Source organism: Leopardus geoffroyi, chromosome C1 (genome assembly GCF_018350155.1).
Source record: "Leopardus geoffroyi isolate Oge1 chromosome C1, O.geoffroyi_Oge1_pat1.0, whole genome shotgun sequence".
In the NCBI taxonomy this organism is placed as follows: Eukaryota; Metazoa; Chordata; class Mammalia; order Carnivora; family Felidae; genus Leopardus; species Leopardus geoffroyi.
This window is the reverse complement of record NC_059328.1, coordinates 57,619,880-57,643,667: the sequence shown is the minus strand read 5'-3', so window position 1 is coordinate 57,643,667 and position 23,788 is coordinate 57,619,880. Positions and strand designations below refer to the sequence as shown.

Here is a 23,788-nt window from a genome sequence, read left to right as displayed (position 1 = left end):
CTTATCATAAAGCCCATGAATGTATTAAGTCATCAAGCCTTTGAAAATTTCCCATTGAATTGTCTAAATCATAATAATGATAACTCTAAATAAAAGATTGGTAAGCTAATTGAGGAATCAAACACACAGGACTTTGAGGCTTTAGTACAGTATAGAGTATTTTTATGTTATTAAAAACTTGCCGGGGTGCCTGGGTGGCTCAGTCGGTTAAGTGTTCGACTTCGGCTCAGGTCATGATCTCGCGGTCGGTGAGTTCGAGCCCCGCGTCGGGCTCTGTGCTGACAGCTCAGAGCCTGGAGCCTGCTTCAGATTCTGTGTCTCCCTCTCTCTCTGCCCCTCCCCCGTTCATGCTCTGTCTCTCTCTGTCTCAAAAATAAATAAACATTAAAAAAATTAAAAAAAAAAACTTGCCTATGAGGGGGTACTCTGGATTTATATGTGGTATTAGTACTACTAAAGAATTTATTTTAACAGAGAATAATTGACCTATTAATTATTTTAGAATGTGAGTACAAAAGGTAGGCATACTTTTTTACAATAACAAAAAGGATTTTCTTACTAATAAAAAATTAATACTTTTACTAATTTAATTCTCTTGCAAATAAAAATTTTACTGGATTTTACTAATAAAAATCCACTTTCTAGGTAGCTGAAATTGACATTAAATTTTATTTATTGCACCATGATTACATTAAAGGTTATTTTAAATACATTCAATACTTTCTGCAAGCTTCTTAACAGCAGATATTAAGAATCATGCTTTTTTGTTAAAGGTTGCAATGCTAGCACAGCACTGCTTTCACAGATGACACTTGAGAAATATTTATTGAATTCCTTTGATAATCACATTTCAATTTTGCCTTGTCTTTTAAATTACAGTAAATTGATAGTTTCATTAATAGGAATCTTGGCAATACACAATCAGTGGTTAAGACTTACCCTCTGACAAGCCCCAAGAGAGTTAAAATTCTTACCTTTTCTGTGGTGAATGTGCATTCTGTTCTCAATGCAGTATGTGGTTATAACAGTATAAGTTTTTTAAATCTTTATAATTATACTATTTCTGCTAAAATAGTGATTTTCATTAACCTCATCGCAACATGAACCAAAATTTCATAAATTATTTTTACCTTTTCTGTTATTTTTACCTTTTCTTACCTTTTCTGTGGTGAATGTGCATTCTGTTCTCAATGCAGTATGTGGTTATAACAGTATAAGTTTTTTAAATCTTTATAATTATACTATTTCTGCTAAAATAGTGATTTTCATTAACCTCATCGCAACATGAACCAAAATTTCATAAATTAAATATCTCTGCACCCCCCTTCTTAAATTGCTTGCTTCACTAACATATATATGCATATATATAGTATTGCATGTACATTTATACTCTTTTCTCATTTCAGGAATGTGTTTAGCTTACAACAAATCCACTTAGAGTGATTTAAATAAATAAAGGCTTATTTTTCTTCACATGGTTAGAATTTTGAAAGTAGGAATCTGGTGGTATAGATTTCATAGCTCAACAAAGTCAACTCCTTGTTCTCTCTTATAATTTTGTCTTTTTTTCAAGATGGCTACTGCAGATTTCTTTCAATGTGATAAGAAGGGAGAAGGAACAGTATCAGTAGCCTCTGCTTCTTTTACCATTTCAAGAACCTCCCCCAGTAATCTGCTGTTTCACTGACAAGAACTATTATTACAAGGCTAACCCTAGCTGCAAGGGAGGCTGGGGAAAGGAGAAATTATATTTTTAGCCTCGGTAAACTCAAGTGGCGAGAGAGAGGGGAAATAAGAATGTTTCTTGCAAAAGTGCTCATAAATTCTTTACAAAAGGGATTAAAATGTTGATAAAACCTAACAGATGATTTTAGAGCGGGAAGAGCAATTACATGGATCTATATAGCCCAGCATATTTATATTTAATCTGGATATCTGATGCCAAATATTTGGCTAAAAATAAGGAAAAGTGGGAGAAAACTACCCTAGGCTCCTGCAAAGACACAAATAGAGTGTATCTAAGCTAGTTCTTATCCTACCCAGTGGGGTACATTGTGGAGATACTTCTATGTTACACTGAGAGACATTTTATACAGCCTATATGTAGTCTCCAAATTTGTGGCAAATTGTTTCTAGTAATTCTAGTAATTAGAGTTGCCTGGTATTATTAGGAATTCTGTTCATTTCCACAGTAAGTAGATTAGTTGCATTTTACAAATGAGATAGATCACACAAATTGTTAAATTTCTGTATCCCTCAAGTCACACAGAAGTTAATAGGAGAGCCAAGATAAGTAATCAGTGCCAAGAAAGGGAACATGAATGAAGACAATGAAAGTTGCCTAAGGGTGATTTAAATTGCTCCTGTTCCTTCCTGCACAAAAGAACACAGCCCAAATTGGTGTTTGGTCAGTGATATCAACATGCCACAGAGGCCAGGACAAATGAGTTTTATCTGCCTACAGCGCTGATAGGTAAAAACAAACATATTCCCTAGCTGGTTTGCATTCAGTTTTAGTGGCACAGAAAAGAGTGACACACAGTTATCACATACTCCAGGGTTGTATTCCAATTGTATTTAATATTGTTTGAAATATGTTAACAATGGAATTGGGCTTGGAAATTGTTTGTTATAATGAACAGTTTATTATTATGCTCTTGGGTGTCTGTCTTAACAAGTTTCTGAGAAGAGGATCTGTGTCTGTTACAGTCACTTCATGTTGGTGTGCCTCTCATGTGCTCCTTCAAGCACAAAAATGATTAACAAATACTCTTTTAATTTTTTTTATTATTTTTATTTTTTAATTTTTTCCTAACATTTATTTATTATTGAGAGAAAGAGAGACACAGAGCATGAGCAGGGGAGGGGTAGAGAGAGGGGGCGACATAGAATCCAAAGTAGGCTCCAGGCTCTGAGCTGTCAGCACAGAGCCCGACGCGGGGCTCGAACTCACAAACTGCGAGATCGTGACCTGGGCCGAAGTCGGTCGCTTAACCAACTGAGCCACCCAGGCGCCCCACTCTTTTAATTTTTTAAATGTTTATTTACTTTTGAGAAAGAGAGAGACAGAGTGTGAGTGGGGAAGGGGCAGCGAAAGAGGGAGACACAAAATCTGAAGCAGGTTCCAGCACAGAGCCTGATGTGGGGCTCGAACCCACAAACCGTGAGAGCATGACCTGAGCCGAAGCTGGAAGCTTAACTGACTGAGCCACCAGGCACCCCACAAATACAAATGTAAGTAAACCAATAAAATTTTACAATAAAGAGTTCATGTATAAATATGACATATTCATGGATATATCTTAATTAATATGAAATAAAAAATGAACTGGTTTGTCAAGAAAAGAGCGATTGTATATGTGATGAGATGAATGTTTTCTAATTGCTAATGCGTTATGAATGATAATATTGTGTTCTTACAATCGTATGTCAGGTAAGTATTTTTATACATTAGTTTTTACTGTTTTCCAGGCCTTTTTAAATATTTTTTTGTTTTAATCTTTATTTATTTTTGAGAGAGAGACAGACAGAGTGCAAGTGGGGGAGGAACAGAGAGAGAGGGAGATACAGAATCCAAAGCAGGCTCCAGACTCTGAACTATCAGTACAGAACCCTATAGGGGGCTTGAAACCACAAACCACAAGTTCATGACCTGAGCCGAAATCAGAAGCTTAATGACTAAGCCACCCAGGCACCCCTGTTGTCCAGCCTTTTAATGAAAAGCCATAATTATTTTTTTATTATCCTTTCCTCTTGGAATTATATATACACCTTGGAATATATATATATATATATATATATATATATATATACACACACACACATTTATATTTATACTCTGTCATTTAACTGCAAGTATAACTTAATGACACTACAAAAACACCTTTCCAGGATAATTCCTCTTCTCTAGCTTTCTCTCATAAATCAATTATAATAGCATCAGGAAATTAACCATCTCAAAAGTTACAAAATGCTTACATTTGCTGAATCTAGAAACAGGTTGCTTTGTTCAACATTTGTAAATATACCTTTATTTAAGCAGCAAAAAATTCAAATCAAATGGGCTCACTATATGCTAGTCAGTATGCTAGGGACTGAGAATACAACAATGAACAAGACAGATTCCCTGATTGCACATACAAGTAGGAAAAGCAGCAAACATAATACAATGTAGTCAATATCAACAGAAATGTGTTGAGCGTTTCCTGCCTCTACTTGAGAGACACCTCCCACAGACTGGAAAGTAGGGCCTGCACTGAAAACTGAAAGACGAGGGAAGGAAAACTGAAGGATGAGTCAAAGTTCATTAAGTGAAGATGGTGGGGGAAGATAAGATTGAGGAAAAGGAACTAGCATATGGAAAGGACAAAAAGTGAGAAAGAATGTTCCAAATTACAGAACGTGAAATTGTTTAATATAGCTAGAGCTGACAGTGCACAGGGTGAAAAGATGAGCCTTGGTGTTAGCATCTACTTGCTATGTAATCTTGGACAAGTTAGTTGATTTGGGTAAATTCTTTAAGCCCCCAAGCCTCGCCCGTTTCCTCATTTGTATGGTAAAAATAATGATATGTTTAATACAGAGTTGTAAAAATGCCTATGTGTGCGTGCATATATTTATTTTACTTAATTAAGTTAAAAACATTAGAAACGTTTCAGGTAGATTACATTACCTGGTATAAAATACACAAACCAATTTAAGAAAACAGTTCCTCATACCAACACTTTAAAATTCCTGACGTGTTCCCTTCACCATTACGGGTATGCACTTAAGGCAAAAAGAAGCTTCTACATAAGTAACAAGAGTTTCAGAATAAAGCTAATCTTCTCATTAAGTATATTTCACAAGGGCTTATTTTCTTTTCTTTTTTTTTTTTTTTTTTTTTTTTTAACGTTTTATTTATTTTTGAGACAGAGAGAGACAGAGCATGAACGGGGGAGGGTCAGAGAGAGGGAGACACAGAATCTGAAACAGGCTCCAGGCTCTGAGCTGTCAGCACAGAGCCCGACGCGGGGCTCGAACTCACGGACCGCGAGATCGTGACCTGAGCCGAAGTCGGCCGCCCAACCGACTGAGCCACCCAGGCGTACAAGGGCTTATTTTCAAGCCAGGCTATGGCCACTTTCTAGTAATTAAACTCTGTATTAAAGCATATAGCAGAACAACCAATAACCAAATTCTTAAAAGTCTCACAAACTTAATTTACATGTACTTAAATATTTTTGAGGTGTTAGAATAGTAATTGCAATAAGAGAATACAGAAAGTTATATAAAATATAAGTGTTATTAATTGAAAAAAGGCATGAGTGATGATTTTTAATCTTCTCAGATCAAGGTCTGATGTAGTCATGTAGATTTTTAAATTCTTAAGAATCTATAGTACAGTATTTTATTGCAGAAAACACTGGTTTATATTATTTAAGTCACAGTTTGCTGAAATACAATTATTTACTTTTAGTGAAATGTATTCATCAACATTAAAGCATAATAGGAATTACTCAAAGACATCATTAAAATGTGGGTGACTTAAAAAAGCAAATTAAAAATCAGAAAGGAAATATGGTCAATCCTCAATATTTGGAGATTCTGAATTTATCAAGTAGCCTTTTCACAAAATTAAAAAAAATTTTTTTTAAGTTTAAAAATTTTTTTGTAACATAAATTTTTTTTTTGTAACATAAAAATGGCCATATTTTTTGGCCATTTGTGGTCAGGTGGATACATGGTGGCAAAAAAATGGAATAGCTCAATATAGACACTTCCAGCTGAGGTGGAATGCTTTGCCTTCTTGCTCCACCACTCATATTTTAAACAAGTGTCCTTTTTGTGGTCTTTAGGGTCACATTTTGGCATTTTTGTATTTTTTGTTGGAAATTTTTCTCTTTAAAATGTTCCCCAAGCATAATTGCTGAAATGCTGTCAGTGTTCCTAAGCATGAGAAGGCTGTCATGCATCTTATAGAGAAAATACATTAGATACGTTCTGTTCAAACATGTGTTAGAGTACTCTGGCCATGAATTCAATGTTAACGAATCAATAATGTATATTCAATTAGGTGCCTTTAAAGAGAACACACATAAAGCAAAGTTATATATAGATTGGTTAATAAAAACTTGACCAGAGCCTCACAGGAACCTAAATTTGTATTTCCACTAGGAGCAATGATTTAATATTCACTTATTCTGTGTTTGCAGCAACTTATTAACAATATAACTACTATGAAATAAAAAAAAAACTCTCCTGTCATATTTTATCTCATATAATTTAACAATTACTACATGGAGCACCTGGGTGGCTCAGTTTGTAAAGCATCTGACTTCCGCTCAGGTCATGACCTCATGGTTTGTGGGTTTGAGCCCTGCGTCTGGCTCTGTGCTGACAGCTCAGAGCCTGGAGCCTGCTTTGGATTCTGTGTCCTCCTTTCTGTCCGCTCTTCCCCCCACACGCGCTCTGTCTCTCTTTCTCTCAAAAATAAACATTAAAAAGTTTTTAAAAATTGCTATACATCTAAAGGAAGGTAAATAAGGTGAAAGGCAAATGACAATCTAGGAAAATATTCACAGTACTTAAGGCAGCAAACGTTTAGTATCAATAATATATTTAAAAAAATAGAAAAGGATGTGAAAATAAAACATATTAAGAGCTAAATGACTTAAATTTCACTTTTGCTAAAATTGTAAGTACAATCATTGGTCACAAATTTCAAGACTATTAATGAAAAACTTGAAGTAAAACATTAAAAAGCTATTGACACAAGTGTTTTCAGATTAAAAGCACCAAGTTATTCATTAACTTGTTGGAGAAAATTAGCAAATATATATGTACATTTTCCATAAATTTATACTCATTTTATATATTTTCATCATAAGTTGATTTCTTATCTAAGTATATTAAATAAGAGTAAAGATCTTTCCTATAGTCAGATTTAGTAAACATTCAAGAACTATTGCCATATGAATCTGAAAATGTTTGTCATGGAAAACTGTATTTAAAAGTAATATTCTGTGTATGGTGCACCTGGGTGGCTCAGTTGGTTAAGCTTCTGACTTTGGCTCAGGTCATGATCTCGCAGTTTGTGAGTTCCAGCTCCACATCGGGCTCCATTCTGACAGCTCGGAGCCTGGAGCCTGCTTTGGATTCTGTGTCTCCCTCTCTGTGTGCTCTCTCTGTGTGTCCTCTCTGTGTGCCCCTCCCCACTCACTCGCACGCGCACTCTCTCTCTCTCAAAAGTGAATGACCATTAAAAAAAATAAATAAAATAAAACGTTGAAAAAATGTTCTGTGTAGAAAATTGTGTTTTCCTTAAATTTATGAAATACTTTTGTCTTGAAGACTGAACAAATTCACCGGTCTTATAATCGTTTACCTACTATGTGTTATAAATTAAGGCAGTATATAAGAAAGGTTTCTATTAGATTAGAAACACTTTTAAAGCACTCTTAAAAATGTTTTATATAAAAAAAAATTTAAACATGTCTCTAGCCAGGTTACATTATAATACAACAAACGACTTGCTCATTTTTCCACAATGGCAAATAGTGCAATGAACAAAAGACCAAGAAACAATCTATTAAGACAGTTCAAAACGCCAATCAATAAGTATGTGAAAAAAAAAAAAACCTCGCTATCACTAGTAATCATAGAAATGAAAAACAATGAGTTACTAATTTTAGGCTATCAGATTGGGAAAAAATTAATAAAGAAGAAAGGGAAGGGAAAGGAAGTTAAGAAGGAACATCGACCAAAGGATATGTCCCTGAACCCAGTGAACAATCTTGTCATCGCTAAAAATGCAGCAACCTGAAATTGTATACTTCCTAATATGGTACACAGTACCATCAATAAAGTATTCTTGCAAAAAAAAAAATTAAACCTGAATCTCCTCAAGCTTTTAAATGTTCATTTTTGAGAAAGTTCACATACGCACGTGAGCTGGGAAGGGGAGAGAGAGGGGGATAGAGGATCCAAAACAGGCTCCATGCTGCAAGCAGAGCAGAACAGAGCAGAGCAGAGCAGAGAGCAGAAAAGCCTGATGCAGGGCTCCAACCCAGGAACCAGTCCCTGGGATAGTGACCTGAGCCAAAGTCTGGCACTTAACTGACTTAAGCCATCCAGATGCTTCTCCTCAAGCTTTTAGATCTAACCACCAGTTCATAGGAGGAGATAAGGTGGGAAAACAAAAAATAAAAGATGGGAAAATGAACAGGCTAAACAATATCACAATAGATTAGTCAAATCTATAGCATAGAAATTTGCTGAAGAAAAATGATGCTATTTCTTCAACACATAAATTGCAAGAAAGAAACAGAAAATCATTATAAACTTGAATTCCTTTTTTTTTTTTTAAAGTTTAGTTCTTATCTGCTGGAGATACACTCTGATGTACTTATGGGTAAAGTGATACATTATCTGAATTTTCTTTATAAATTATAGTAAATAAACATCAGTATAAAGGAAACAAAAGTCATAAAAGTGATCACTATTGAAGCTAGCTGATGGGATATTTGGGGTTCATTTTAATATTCCTTTTACTTTTTCTGTATATATGAACAAATTGTGGGAAATAATTGTGAAAGGTAGTTTATAAAATGTCAGTTGTACAAATTCTTTCATTTTTAGGCATTTTTATAAATAAAACAGTGGGCAAGATGTCCAGTGTTTACTGCAGCAATGTATAAAAAAATGTAACAATCTAACTATCCAAAAATGGAGTGTTGGTTAAATAAAATACACATACCCACACATACCACTCATTAGAAACCATAACATAAGAACAATTATTCACATTGGCTTGAAACAGGGCTTCGAAGTTGACAGGTTCAAATCATGTCTATGCCACTTACTATCTAAGCCTCATTGTGTAAGTCAACACAGCTAAGCCTCAATTTATTTATCCATAATAATAGTACTCATATTAGTGAGATATTTTTAAGATTAAGTGTTATTAGTGTTTTAAGTGTTGATTTTTTCCTTTCTTCCTTATAGTTTTAGGGTTTTTTTTTCTATTATATATATATTTATATATATATATATATATATATATATAAATACATATATATTACATATATATATGTAAAAATTAAGATAGGCTCATAAATTTATCCAATATTTTGATTTCATACAGTAAATTTTTTTCTTTAGCTAAGATTAGAATAATGTAAAGATTAACATATTGAATAATTTTCCATTATTGTTCTATGTAACTAATCATCTTTATGAATATGTATAAGTGGTTTAGCTTTGAATAATTAGAGGGTAAAATAAAATGCTATATGACTGAAATAGAGAATAGAAGCAATATTCTAACAATTGTAACAAAGCAAGGTCAAACTGTGAAATCCACAGTCTCCTTCCATTCTTCTTTGTCTGCTTTTATAGACTGGTTATTTCTCATCACAACTAGAAAGCCTAATGTTTTCATGCTGCCTCTGCTAATCATCAAATATCCCATTCATCTGGAAATTTTTTCTATGGAGAAATACCAATTTCATAAATATCATGTTGTTTTAAACTATATGAACATGTATTCTGATAAATTCTACTTTTTCTAGTATGTAAAGTTAAAGACATACATGGTGACTCAGAGAAAATAGCAGTTCTTATCTTAAAGCTATTTAAGCAAAACACGTGGTAGAATATATCACCTCTGAGGACAGGGTTCTTCTAAGTCTTGTTCACTTCTGTACTCCATCACCCAGCAAAATGTCTAGTATACTAAAAACATCTAACAAGTATTTACTGAATTTGTTGAAGAAGCTGAAAAGAAACTAAGTTAGGAACTGCATATGGCAAGGAAACTGGTCATGATATTTTTATTAAGTTATTTTAAGATGTGGTGGGACAGTGGCACAGAGGGACTCTCCCTGAGTGACTGGCAGTGCCTTCATGTCACAAGACCACATCCAGTGAGCCAATGGGTGAGTGCAGCAGAGAATTCCAAAGGTGGCCACAACAGCTGCATGAGACAGAAGATGGTGTCACAGTCTTTGAGGGTAAGGGGCATGCCAGCAGCCTCAAAGAACCTTGGGACTTGAGGAGGACGGCTGTGGCAGAGGTGGTGGCTAAAAAAAGATGGCCAAAGAGAGGTGCTTTAAAGTCTTTTCAGGTTAGTCTTGAAGATGTAAAGAGAGAAAAAAAGAATAATAATTTAATAGAGAGTGAGAAACACAAAATCATCTGTAGCTATGCTATATCAAATAATCACCAACATTTCTATATTGTTTAAAGATTATCTGAACTACAATAGAATGTAAGTTTTAGATTTGGAAAATGAAAGATCTGAAGTGAGAGAAGCCCAAGATATCACCTTACAGCTGAGAAAAAATGCTACTACCTTGAATGTCAGCTATTTGCTTGGAAAGAAAAACATATTTTGGAACAAAGAAAACCTGCTCAGGACCAATGAGTATGTCCTTTTGGAATGGATTCCAATAGTAATGATGACTCCAAAGACTTAAGGTGTTTATATCAAGTTCCTCCTCAGGAAGCTGACTTTCCAGAACAAGGAAAATCATTACAAATAGAAGAGCCAATACCTGCTATTGCTCAAAATAGACAATTTGATTTTGAATATACCAGTTCAGGTGAACATAATCTACTAACAATATCTTTTACAGAATTCTATCTATCCATCCATGGCACCTGGAAGAAAAGTTTTAATTATCTTAGTAACTTTAATAGCTTTGATGACTTTGAAATGAGTTACTTCCAGGGAAATCTTTTGAATTGAAAAGAATAACAGTTGCAGATCCTCTAGTAAACGTACACACTAGCTGAAAAGGTAGAACAAAACTCTGTCAATGTAACGACAAAATTATTACCAAGGCTGATTCACCTAGAAAGGATCACCAACACAAAAGAAGTTATCTTCAAGGCTAAATTTGAACAAATTAAAACTAAACTTAGAAATTCACAAGGAAGAAAAATAGAAAAGAAAAGCTAACAGAAGTAGAAAATCAATGTGTACATCAAAGTATAGAGGGAGCCTGGATGAAAATTTTAAAGAAAGAACTATTTCCAAGAAATATTTTGATGACACTATCAGTTCCAGTAATGCTTACAATTTTAATTTGATTTTATGTTACTCCTTTCTGACAAAACAAAATAAGAAATGATTCTAAAGACAAGAAAGAAGCAATGAGCCTGAAATGAGCACTAATGAATTAAGTCTAAGAGATTATTATAATTACTTCTATTTGCCTTCCAAAATGCTTGTGAATACCTCAAAATATTGCCAGTAAATCATATGGAGCCTGATCACCAGGCCTCCATCTAAAGAGACTAAAACATACCAGTGAAAAATAAACTAAGGATTCCAAACCAACACAAACTGTTATCTGTATGCCATCTGAAACTCTTCAATCACCTCATCTTATTCTGAAAGATATCATCAATGTTTATTTGTCTCCTTTAGTAAAAATCAGAAAATTAGATCTTTTTTCCAAAAAAAAGATCAAAGAATAAAGAAAGCCCTTGACTTTTCCTAAATGTAGGTACACATTCAGCATGAGCTACAAGACTCTAACTCACTTTGAAATTTAATAAAGGGAATTTATTTAGGTGTGTGTACACAAAAACCTACAACTCTAAAAAATATAAATCAAATACAATGGCACTTGAATTAGATGATTGTTGTTGAAATATGTCCTGTACCTCTTCCCTTTCTTTGCTCAAACAGAGAATCTGTAAGGTGGTACATCACTGGGTCAAACTGCCATGGGTCAAACTGTCATGGACTCTATAGATTATGAACCCTTCTTCAAAACTATACTGAAAATATGTTTTATCTTATGCCTTTAATAAAGTTAAGCTTGATTTTTAAATATACATAGCTGGAATTAAGTACTATTATAGGATTATAGCAGATTTCTTATACTGCCTGTAACCCTAATTATAGTCAAAATGTATATTATACTTCATCGGAAATCAATAAGATGTTTTCTTTATTTTTTTAATTTACTTTTTTATTTGAACATAGTTGACACACAATATAACATTAGTTTCAGGTATATAACATAGTGATTCTACAAGTTTTTGCATTATCCTACGTTCACCACAAGCGTACCTACCATCTATTACCAAATAATTTTAGCACAATATCATTGACTACATTCTTTATGCTTTGCCTTTTATTTCTATGATTTATTCATTCCATAACTAGAAGCCCGTAACTCCCTCTCCCCTTCACCCATTTTGCCAATCATCAGTTTGTTCCATGTTATCTACAGATATTTTAAATATTATGTTTGGCATCTTTATTTTTTCCTTAAGCAAGAGATGAAAGTGAATCATTTTTGAAGATAGGCAGAGGGGCTTTTGAAATTCCTTACAATAATATTTCAGTAAAGTAACTACTGGACATTCAGAGCATGCCTTAAGTTGCATGTAAATCCCTATACCACTATTGTACTTAATTTCTCAAATAAAATGTTTTTGAGATCATGATTAGAGAACTGACGATTTCTTAGGCTCAGGAACTAGGTAAGTGACTATCTCTGAATTAGTTCTAAAAATATGGTGCTTAAAGTGATGCTTCAGCAAAATCACAATACTAGTGTTGCAGACTTTCAGGATAACTCTTATTGAGTCAAAAATTTAAAACATTAAATGCATGAATGTCAAGGACATTTTCTACTTGCTTTATATAAAGTTTTTCATCAACCAATGAGAGGGAATTAGTTCAGTTCAGAAAGTTTGAGACCTATGTTCACACATATGTGTGTGTGTATATATATATATATATATATATATATATATATATATCTTTAGTTTTAAAGCAAGTGTAGTTTGTGCCTTTCAAAATATTTATAAGATAAAAACATAATTCTGAGTTTGATTTAAAATTTAATGTTTAGATTATTTTACTCTAAATCTTTGCCTAACATTAGGATCATTCTCTATACCTGGCACACTTATTTTTCCAGCCATAATTCTCAATGAGCCCTATATTCTAGTCAAAATAGATTTTAATTCTTCTTTGTTTATTTTTGAGAGAGAGAGAGAAAGAGAGAGAGAGAGAGAGAGAGAGAGAGAGAGAGAGAATCCAAAGCAGGCTCCAGGCTCTAAGCTGTCAGCACAGAGCCCAACATGGGGCTCAAACCCACGAACCATGATATCATGGCCTGAGCCGAAACTGGTCGCTTCGGCTTAACCGACTGAGCCACCCAGGCACCCCATAGATTTTCACTTCAGATAAACAAATAAGTAAATAAACAATAAAAATTCATGCCCTCCTACGTGTGTTTTTCTTTTTTTTTTCTTTTTTTTTAATTTACATCCAAATTACTTAACATATAGTGCAACAATGATTTCAGGAGTAGATTCCTTAGTGCCCCTTACCCATTTAGTCCATCTCCCCTCCCACACCCCCTCCAGGAACCCTCTGTTTGTTCTCCATATTTATGAGTCTCTTCTGTTTTGTCCTCCTCCTTGTTTTTATATTCTTTTTGTTTCCCTTCCCTTATGTTCATCTGTTTTGTCTCTTAAAGTCCTCATATGAGTGAAGTCATATGATATTTGTCTTTCTCTGACTGACTAATTTCACTTAGCTTAATACCCTCCAGTTCCATCCATGTAGTTGCAAATGGCAAGATTTCATTTTTTTTAATTACTGAGTAATATTCCATTGTATGTATATACCACAACTTCTTCATCCATTTATCCATCGATGGACATTTGGGCTCTTTCCATACTTTGGCTGTTGTTGATGGTGCTGCTATAAACATGGGGGTGCATGTGTCCCTTCAAAACAGCATACCTGTATCCCTTGGATAAATACCTAGTAGTGCAATTGCTGGGTCGTAGGGTAGTTCTATTTTTAATTTTTTGAGGAACTGCCATACTGTTTTCCAGAGTGGCTGCACCAGCTTGCATTGCCACCAACAATGCAAAAGGGATTCTCTTTCTCCACATCCTCGCCAACATCTGTTGTTGCCTGAGCTGTTCATGTTAGCCATTCTGACAGGTGTAAGGTTAGGTATCTCATTGTGGTTTTGATTTGTATTTCCCAGATGATGAGTGAAGTTGAGCATTTTTTCATGTGTCAGTTTGCCATCTGGATGTCTTCTTTGGAGAAGTGTCTATTCATGTCTTTTGCCCATTTCTTCACTGGATTATTTGTTTTTTGGGTGTTGAGTTTGATAAGTTCTTTATAGATTTTTGATACTAACCCTTTATCTGATATGTTGTTTGCAAATATCTTCTCCCATTCTGTCAGTTGCTTTTAGTTTTGCTGATTGTTTCCGTCACTGTGCAGAAGCTTTTTATTTTGATGAGTAGTTCATTTTTGCTTTTGTTTCCCTTGCCTTCAGAGACGTGTTGAGAAAGAAGTTGCTGGGGCTAAGATCAAAGAGGTTTTTGCCTGCTTTCTCCTCGAGGATTTTGATGGCTTCCTGTCTTACATTTAGGTCTTGCATCCATTTTGAGTTTATTTTTGTGTATGGTGTAAGAAAGTGGTCCAGATTCATTCTTCTGAATGCCGCTGTCCAGTTTTCTCAGCACCACTTGCTGAAGAGACTGTCTTTTTTCCATTGGATATTCTTTCCTGATTTGTCAAAGATTAGTTGGCCATACATTTGCGGGTCCATTTCTGGGTTCTCTATTCTGTTCCATTGATCTGAGTGTCTGTTCTTGTGCCAGTACCATACTGTCTTGATGATTACAGCTTTGTAGTATAGCTTGAAGTCCAGGATTGTGATGCCTCCTGCTTTGGTTTTCTTTTTCAAGATTGCTTTGGGTATTCGGGGTCTTTTCTGGTTCCATACAAGTTTTAGGATTATTTGTTCTAGCTCTGTGAAGAATGCTGGTGTTATTTTGATAGGGATTGCATTGGGTAGTATGTAGATTGCTTTGGGTAGTATCGACATTTTAACAATATTTGTTTTTCCTATCCAGGAGCATGGAATCTTTTTCCATTGTTTTTGTGTCTTCTTCAATTTCTTTCATAAGCTTTCTATAGGTTTCAGTGTATAGATTTTTCACCTCTTTGGTTAGACTTATTCCTAGGTATTTTATGGTTTTTGGTGCAATTGTAAATGGGATCAATTCCTTGACTTTTCTTTCTGTTGCTTCTACGTGTGTTTTTCATACCATATCTTTATCTCATCTTAAACTACTGAAATATTTTCCATCTTTCAGGACTTAAATCAAATATTCTCTTTACCAGGGATTATCCTGGAGTACCTGAGCCAGTAGTTGCATCTATCTAATCAGAACTATAGTCACATAACACTTATCTATATACCTCAATTGACATTAACAGTATACAAATTGCATGTCCCTAATAGGCCTAAATACTTCTAAAGAAGACATTTTGTCTGATTAATTTTGGCATCCTCTATGGCATGTATCAATTACCTTGCACAAAACAAGTTGTCAGTAGCTTTGTTGAATGCATTCTATATATTTAATAAAACAGTCCAGTTCTATCAGGACAATCAGCCTCACTGAGCTGAGAACACACCTGCTTACCTAGCCAATCACTCAGATGTCCAGTGGGGTGCCATATGTCAAAACCAGATTGCTCTCACAGATTTCCTGAATGACTTATTTGTAATATTTTGTTATTAAAATATTTGTTATCACATAAATGAGGTGTCTTTTCTACCTTCTTGTGTAATAGCAAGAATAGTAAATAGTTTAACTTTCTTTTACAGAGTACACACTTACTGATTTGTATTATCACTCAAATCCTAAATGGCAGGAAGTTTCTTAGAGCTACCCTAATGCTGCCTGTGATAAAAATGTCAGTAGATTTAAAACTACTTATAAAATAATTATAGCAAAACACATGAAACAATAAAAAGTTATGCCAAAGACATCATAGTACTTCAAAACCTAATCTATCTTGTATATAATTCTGTTCTCTAGTAGAAGTAATCCAACAAACCAAATCACTAAATCAAGTTAAGGTATTATTGACTCAATATTTTTCTAGTTCCACATAACATCTTAATCTTAACAGAAGACTTCTGTAACTCATCTGCTTCTCACTAATCAAGAGGATTATTTGGGGATTTTACAAGTTTTAAATTATTTGAAAAGGTCAATACAAAACTGATTATTTCTATTTGACAATTAAAATTAAAAATCATATTGTTATGAAAATAAAAAAAAATTGCAGTATTTAGCTCTGTGGGCTAGGTTCAAATCTGGAATGACTTGGCCAAGTAAAATAAAATCAAAAACTTTATAATTTTTTAGCAGTTTGAGGTTTTAGATCTTGAATTTGAAAACAGCATATCTACCTACGTAAAGTCTTAAAAAGAACAGAGAGGTCATAATTTTCCTTCCAAAATGTCCCAGATATAAAATTTGCTTCCCCAGGTCCAAAGAAAAGAAAAAAGATTCTAAAATATTCAAGAGCTTGATAACGAAAGACAGCAATAACAACAATAACAACAACAAAAACCCCAAAACACCAAAAAACAAAAACCCAAACAATTCATAAGGTTGATATAAATTGAATTATTTTACACTGTTAATATGTTTCAATATAGTCCATTTATTTTTAACCAAATTTTTGGGAATGAAACCAAACTACTAAGGATGCAGAAAAAAAAAGGCATAAGCAAAGCAACTACAAAGGAGAGTAGTTACTGTGCCTCCTACCTTGTCACCTACATTCTGATATTCTAAAGAATATATAGTAAATTTAAATTTAAAAATGAGTCAGAAATTTGAATATTATTAACGAGATATAGCATAAAAATAAAATAATTTTAGCCTTCTGATATCAAATATCTAGGCCCTAGAATCTAAAAAGCAATACATGAAACAAAAATTTCTACTTATTTTTTCCTTAAAAACTTCTGTTTCCATGAGTCCTTGGATTAAGATATTAGTCAAACAGAAATTATAATGTGTAGAGAATATCTGGTAAAGTGGTGTTTCAGTAATGAACCATAACATGACTTACACTAAATGTAGGAGTTACAGTTTTATGAAATGAAAAGTTATAAAATATAATTACTATTACATTTCAAGTTATTTTCAGCATACTTAAGTTCTTTTCCTAACAATCAAGGGAGCTCTTCCATTTATCACATCCATCATCAGCATTACCAAATTTCACCAGGCTCAGATAATGAACAAAATTTATTGATGTTATTCTGAGTCACCTGAATTCTACTATTTAAGCTATGTACCTATATTAGACTGAATACTGGCTTCAAAAAGATAGGTCCAAGTCGTAAACTTTGATACCCATGAATGTGATCCTATGTGAAGACAGGGTCTTTGGATTTCAAGATGATGCAAATTTAGGGTAGGCTTTGCAGCCAACCATGAGTGTCCATAGAACAGAGACAGAAAAAGAGAAAAGAGACACAAGGGAAAAGCCAGGTAAAGATGGAGTTAGATACTGGGGTAATACATGTATAAATCAGAGAGCTCAAGACTGCTGGAGTCTCAGCCACCAGAATGTACAAAAGAGGCATGGAATAGACTGATTTTTCCTCAGAGCCACCAGAAGGAACCACTTCTGCTAACACTTGGATTTCAGACTTCATAGTCTCCAACAATAAGAGAATAAATTTATGTTATTTTAAGTCACCCACTTTGTGGTAATTTCTTAAGGTAGTGCCAGGAAACTAATATACCATATAGAACAAGGGTAAAAAATGATAATGAAACCAATAATTTTTAAGAAATTTTATTTATTTTACCAAAATTCTTATTTAAAATTTTCCATTATAAGACCTCATAAAATTCAGATATATAATGAAATATGTACCATGTCATCTAGGCATATAACACTTGAGGAATCATTGGTTTATTTCAAAGTGCATTTTTTCTCTTACAGCTTATTTTGTGTACAATATTATAAGTATTAAGCATTATGGTCAATGCCGCACTGCTGATTAGGAATATTGCTTATGTTATTTATTTTATTTATTATTCATTCACTTATTTTATAGCAAGATTTTAATTTTTTTAATTTTTAAACAAATGTTTATTTATTTATTTTGAGAGAGAGAGAGAGAGAGAGAGAGAGAGAGAGAATCCCAAACAGGCTACACACTGTCAGCTGAGAGGGCCCCATGTGGGGCTTGATCTCAAGAAACTGAGACAATGACCTGAGCCAATATCACAAGTTGGACACTTAACTCACTGAGCCACCCAGGGACCCCTAAGCAGGATTGCTTTTTAATTTTTTTTAAGTTTATTTATTTATTTTTAGAGAGACATAGACAGCAAGAGAGAGAGCCCGACGTGGGTCTCATACTCATGACACCATGAGATCATGACCTGAGTCAAAACCAAGAGTAGGATGCTTAGCCAGCTGAACTACCTAGGCACCTCTAAGTAGGATTTTTTTTTAAGATTTAATTTCTTTAAATAATCTCTATACCCAACGTGGGGCTCGAATACACAACTTCCAGATCAAGAGTTGCACGCTCTAAAGACTGAGCCAGCTAAGTGCCCCTACTTATGCAATCTAGTAACATCAAGAAATTATAAAAATGTAAAAAAAAATAGTGTATGTATTAAAATGAATCCATTTGCTTATGACAGAAAAATGCTGTCAAAATTATAATTGAACAGGGAGACAGAGATCTGGGTTTTGTTTCTTTGGCATTTTAAGGTCATATGATCATGAAATTAACTAAATCTCACTTTCTTTATCTGTAAAGTAAAACTGACAAAACTTGCCTATATAACTCCTTGAGATTCTCTCTGAAATAAACTGAAATGTATATGAACATATTTTATACATTATTAGGGTTGCATACTTCAGTTTTCTTATTTAAGTAATGTTTATCATAAAACTGCAAAGAAAAACTATATATGTGTGAACCAGTCAAAGTAACTTTATAAAACCGAATCCAGCTGTTGAAACTGTGGCTTCTTCTAAAGGTGCAAAAGCAATACTTTACCAAATTTTAACATGAAAATCATTTGAGCCTCAAGACAAGTATACTCATGTCATTATTGTTAAATGAAAAAAGACAATACAAAAGAAGTGGATAGCATAACCTAATATTTATTTATTTATTTATTTATTTATTTATTTATTTATTTAAGAGAGAGAGCATAAGTGGCGAAGAGGGGCAGAAGAAGAGAGAGAGAATCTTAAGCAGGCTCCAGACTCAGTGGACCTAACCACACTGAGTGTGGAGCCAGACGCAGGGCTCCCTTCCACAACCCTGGGATCATGATCTGAGCAGAAAGCAAAAGTCAGATGCTCAACTGACTAAACCACCCTGGTGTTCCTTCCCCAGTATCTTTATTTTCTCACGTGGAGCTGGGAAAAGTTTTGTGTACTGATACTTGTTTTAAGATATTATTCATGAACAATTTGAAGATTACATTGTTGTATGTTTTGTATGATAAAAATGACTACATTGGCATATATATAGTGGTGTTGAACAATGGACAGTGAATGGTAGAAATCAGGTTTCTTATTGTTGCAATAGGGGATCTCAGAGAAACAAGAGGTGGAGGATAGAATGATCCATGTGGTAATGGGCTAGAAACCGTAAGAATTCATGTTTAAATTAATACAGATACATGGTTACACATAGAAATATTTCTGGATATGTATATATACACATATTAGTATGCACACATACATTTCCTTGCTCTGTCAGCTGAGAAGGCCTAGAAGCAGTAATACCCTAGTAGCAATACCACAGCTAGCACTCTCATTTTCTTTTCTACTACATTCTTTACAAAATGTACCAGAGCTTCTTGAGAAATGTTTCTAGGACTGGGACAGAAAATATACAAGATGACTGCGGAAGCATCTTGTAGGGACACAAAGTAAAGAAGTGATAAAAAGTATGTCAAAGGATGGGGTACCTGGGTGGTTCAGTCGGTGTCGGGATTTGACTTCAGCTCAGTTCATGATCTCTCAGTTTGTGGGTTCTAGTCCTGTGTCAGGCTCTGTGCTGACAGCTCAGAGCCTGGAGCCTGCTTTGGATTGTGTCTCCCTCTCTCTCTGCCCCTCCCTCGCTCACATTCTGTCTCTCTCCCTCTCAAAAATAAATAAACATTAAACAAATTTTAGAGGCGCCTGGGTGGCTCAGGCAGTTAAGTGTCCAACTTTGGCTCAGGTCATGATCTCACAGTTCGTGGGTTCAAGACTTCTGTGCTGCCAGGTTGGAGCCTGGAGCCTGCTTCAGATTCTATGTCTCCCTCTCTCTCTCTGCCCCTACTCCACTTGCCCTCTGTCTCTCTCAAAAATAAATAAACATTTAAAAAAAATTTTTTTTTTAATTTTTTTTTCAACGTTTATTTATTTTTGGGACAGAGAGAGACACAGCATGAACGGGGGAGGGGCAGAGAGAGAGGGAGACACAGAATCGGAAACAGGCTCCAGGCTCTGAGCCATCAGCCCAGAGCCCCATGCGGGGCTCAAACTCACGGACCGTGAGATCGTGACCTGGCTGAAGTCGGACGCTTAACCGACTGCGCCACCCAGGCGCCCCTAAAAAATTTTTTTTAATTAAAAAAAAAAAGTATGTCAAAGGAACATAGGAGTCCAATAAAAGAGTACCTAATGGTTAAAGCTGAAGCAATTTGAACAATAAAATAAAGTTGTATTGGATTATAACTTCAAGTATAAAACAAACATCCATGAGTCCATACTGGTACTATATCTCTGTGTTCTTCCTCCCAAAATCCTATAGCCCTAGACTAATCATAAGAAAAAACAACACAAGTCTCAGTGGAGGGACTTCTAGAAAATACCTGACCAGCATATCTCAGAATTGTCAAGATCATCAAAAATAAGGAAAATGTGAAAAAGTGTCACAGCCAAAAGAATCTTGGGAGATATGATGACTGAATACAATGTGGTATTCAGGATGATATTCTGGAACAGAAAAAGACATTAGGTAAAAACTATGAAAATAGGAATTAAGTATGGTATTTAATTAAAAATAATTATAAGTCAATATCAATATTGACTTATTAATGGTGACAAATGTACCATACTAATGTAACATAATAAAGGGGAAAGTGGGCATGGCGGTATATGGGAGCCCTCTGTAATGTAATACTTACACTTACTTTCAAGACAGTAAAAAAAAAAAAAAAAAAAGATTATATTAATGGAAGAAGCGGGCTTAATAAGTCCCCCATTCCAATGACCTTAGCTTATGTGGGAAACTGAAATACACATTGGCTCATGCTCACAAAAGTTATTAAATGAAATAAACTGAGAGTTGTACTTAGTTCAATGTATTGTCCACTATACTACAATATCAATCTATTTCTGAAGACAAATATAAAACTCACGGCTTTAGTTTTCTGTTACTCGTTGATCCCATTTCAATTGACCCTGGACATAATTCAATAATACTTTATCTATGTGGCATCATTTCAACGGAGTTCACAGTGATTTGTTACCGGTAGATTTAATTGGAAAATATTGAGTAGCACTTAGAAAATATCATATTGTACATTTTACTTTTTAGTTAACAGAATATACTAAATATCTTTTCTGAACACCATATATTTGGCTTTTCTCTAATACAGTGATTCCCTGAGTGTAAGTATGTGTGCTTTGCCTGCAATTCTAAACTTGGTTTTTGCAATCACATGGTGGTAATCAGCTATCTCTACCTCCATGACCATATTTCTAGTTTTCATTTTGTCATATACTTTGCCACCCTTCAACAGCCAGTTCCCTTCCTCAATTCTGTTACTTCTGGGAAGTCTGCTACACTGTATTAAAAAGAACACAAGCAACAGAGTTGGAAGTCTTGGGTCCTGCCACTTGTTCACAATTTTATAATTTGAAACAAATCTGTAACATTTTTTGAGCTTCTAAGGATTGTATAAGGATACAATGAGACATATGCTAAAGTCTATATATAGTTATTTTATTTGTTTTCTCCTGGAAGTGCAAGTAGGTAACTAAGCTTTATAAGAAAAAAAATTTTTTTCAACGTTTATTTATTTTTGGGACAGAGAGAGACAGAGCATGAACGGGGGAGGGGCAGAGAGAGAGGGAGACACAGAATCAGAAACAGTCTCCAGGCTCTGAGCCATCAGCCCAGAGCCTGACGCGGGGCTCGAACTCACGGACTGCGAGATCGTGACCTGGCTGAAATCAGACGCTTAACCGACTGCGCCACCCAGGCGCCCCTATAAGAAAAATTTTGAAACAAAAAATACTTAGAGTAGAAATTAACAGTATAAATAGTCAATAAACACTTATTTGAGGATCAGCCTTTATTTAAAGCTTAGAATGCATAAAATGAGCATAGAGCATAAGATGTCCAGCACTATATTAAAGTGCATAATATCCATTATTATACTAAATCCTTATGTAGTAGACTTATTACCATTTCCTTTGACAGATAAGGAAATTGAGCCCCAGAGAGCTTAAATGTCTTGCCCATATGAGCTTTGGTGCTGAAATTTGGGGGGCATTATTTTTCAACTTGGAGTGATATTTTATTGATTTTTTTAATTAATTCTTTACATTTTAATTTTTATAGGTCTCATAAACAACAGCAAAAGGAAAAAGTAGAGAAAAAAGATGCAAGACTCAGCATCACTCCAAAGAAGGTGCTGTTTCTTCTTCATTAAAGTCAATTGTATCATTTAGAATGGATTTGACTGAAAGTAATAGAAAACTTGGCTTCTTTGGCTCAAACAATAAAGAATACTGTTTTAACTTGACATATAAGGTAAATCTTAGAGTGGCTCTAGACTTAGTCTGAGCAGTGTCTTGGAAGTGTCACCAAAGAACTGGGAGGCTTCTATCTCCCTATTTTGTCAACTCCTAAATTATATTAATTCTAAGACAGGCTAGTTTTTTGGTTAAATATGGGTGCATCAATTTCAGATATAATATCCAAATAAGAAAATATGCAAAAGAATAAAAAGGGCAGTTTATTTGTGTGTGTGTGTGTATCTTCTTCAGAGTGAGGATTTTTTTTTTTTTTTTTTTTTTTTTTTTTTTTTTTTTTTTTTTGCAGACCTCCTTTCATGTCTTGTTGGCCAGAACTGGGTCTAACCAATCCTTGATCAATAGATTGAAATGGTCATAACTGGGCTAGACTAGTTATAGTTTACCCTAGAGATGGAAAGAGATAGCTCCTCCTAAGACTTGTGTGGGAGGGCAGATACCTGAAAAAAAAAATACCCAAATAAAATAAGGGTTCTGGCAGCAAGGCAGAAAAAGGTACTGGATGTCACATACATAAGTAGTTATGTCTGCTGCCATACCACAATCAAGTAAATGAAAGAACCAAGGCTTTAAAAAATCCCAGGTTCCAACTACCGCTCCTTTTCATTTGTAGTATGTTGCTTCAATTTATCAGATGTGACTTCCTGATGAATGAAATATTATTTTCTTTTTTTTTTTTTTCAATGTTTATTTATTTTTGGGACAGAGAGAGACAGAGCATGAACGGGGTAGGAGCAGAGAGAGAGGGAGACACAGAATCGGAAACAGGCTCCAGGCTCTGAGCCATCAGCCCAGAGCCTGACGCGGGGCTCCAACTCCCGGACCGCGAGATCGTGACCTGGCTGAAGTCGGAGGCTCAACCGACTGCGCCACCCAGGCGCCCCTGAAATATTATTTTCTAAGGCTTATGTAATCAAAAGTCTTATATGGGGCACCTGGATGGCTCAGTCGGTTGAGCGTCCGACTTCGGCTCAGGTCATGATCTCACAGTCTGTGAGTTCGAGCCCCACGTCGGGCTCTGTGATGACAGCTCAGAGCCTGAAGCCTGTTTCAGATTCTGTGTTTCCCTCTCTCTCTGCCCCTCCCCCACTCATGCCCTGTCTCTCTCTCTCTCTCTGTCAAAAATAAATAAACATTAAAAAAATA

At 34.8% G+C, this 23,788-nt stretch overlaps 1 protein-coding gene and 1 pseudogene across 11 annotated transcripts in view; one reads left to right on the top strand and one right to left on the bottom strand.

Moving 5' to 3' along the window:
- LRRC7 (leucine rich repeat containing 7) overlaps window positions 1-23,788 on the bottom strand; it is a 552,029-nt gene that overhangs the window by 495,625 nt on the left and 32,616 nt on the right. The gene's annotated exons all lie outside the window — the stretch shown is intronic.
- Window positions 10,072-11,872, top strand: LOC123598053 (annotated as a pseudogene).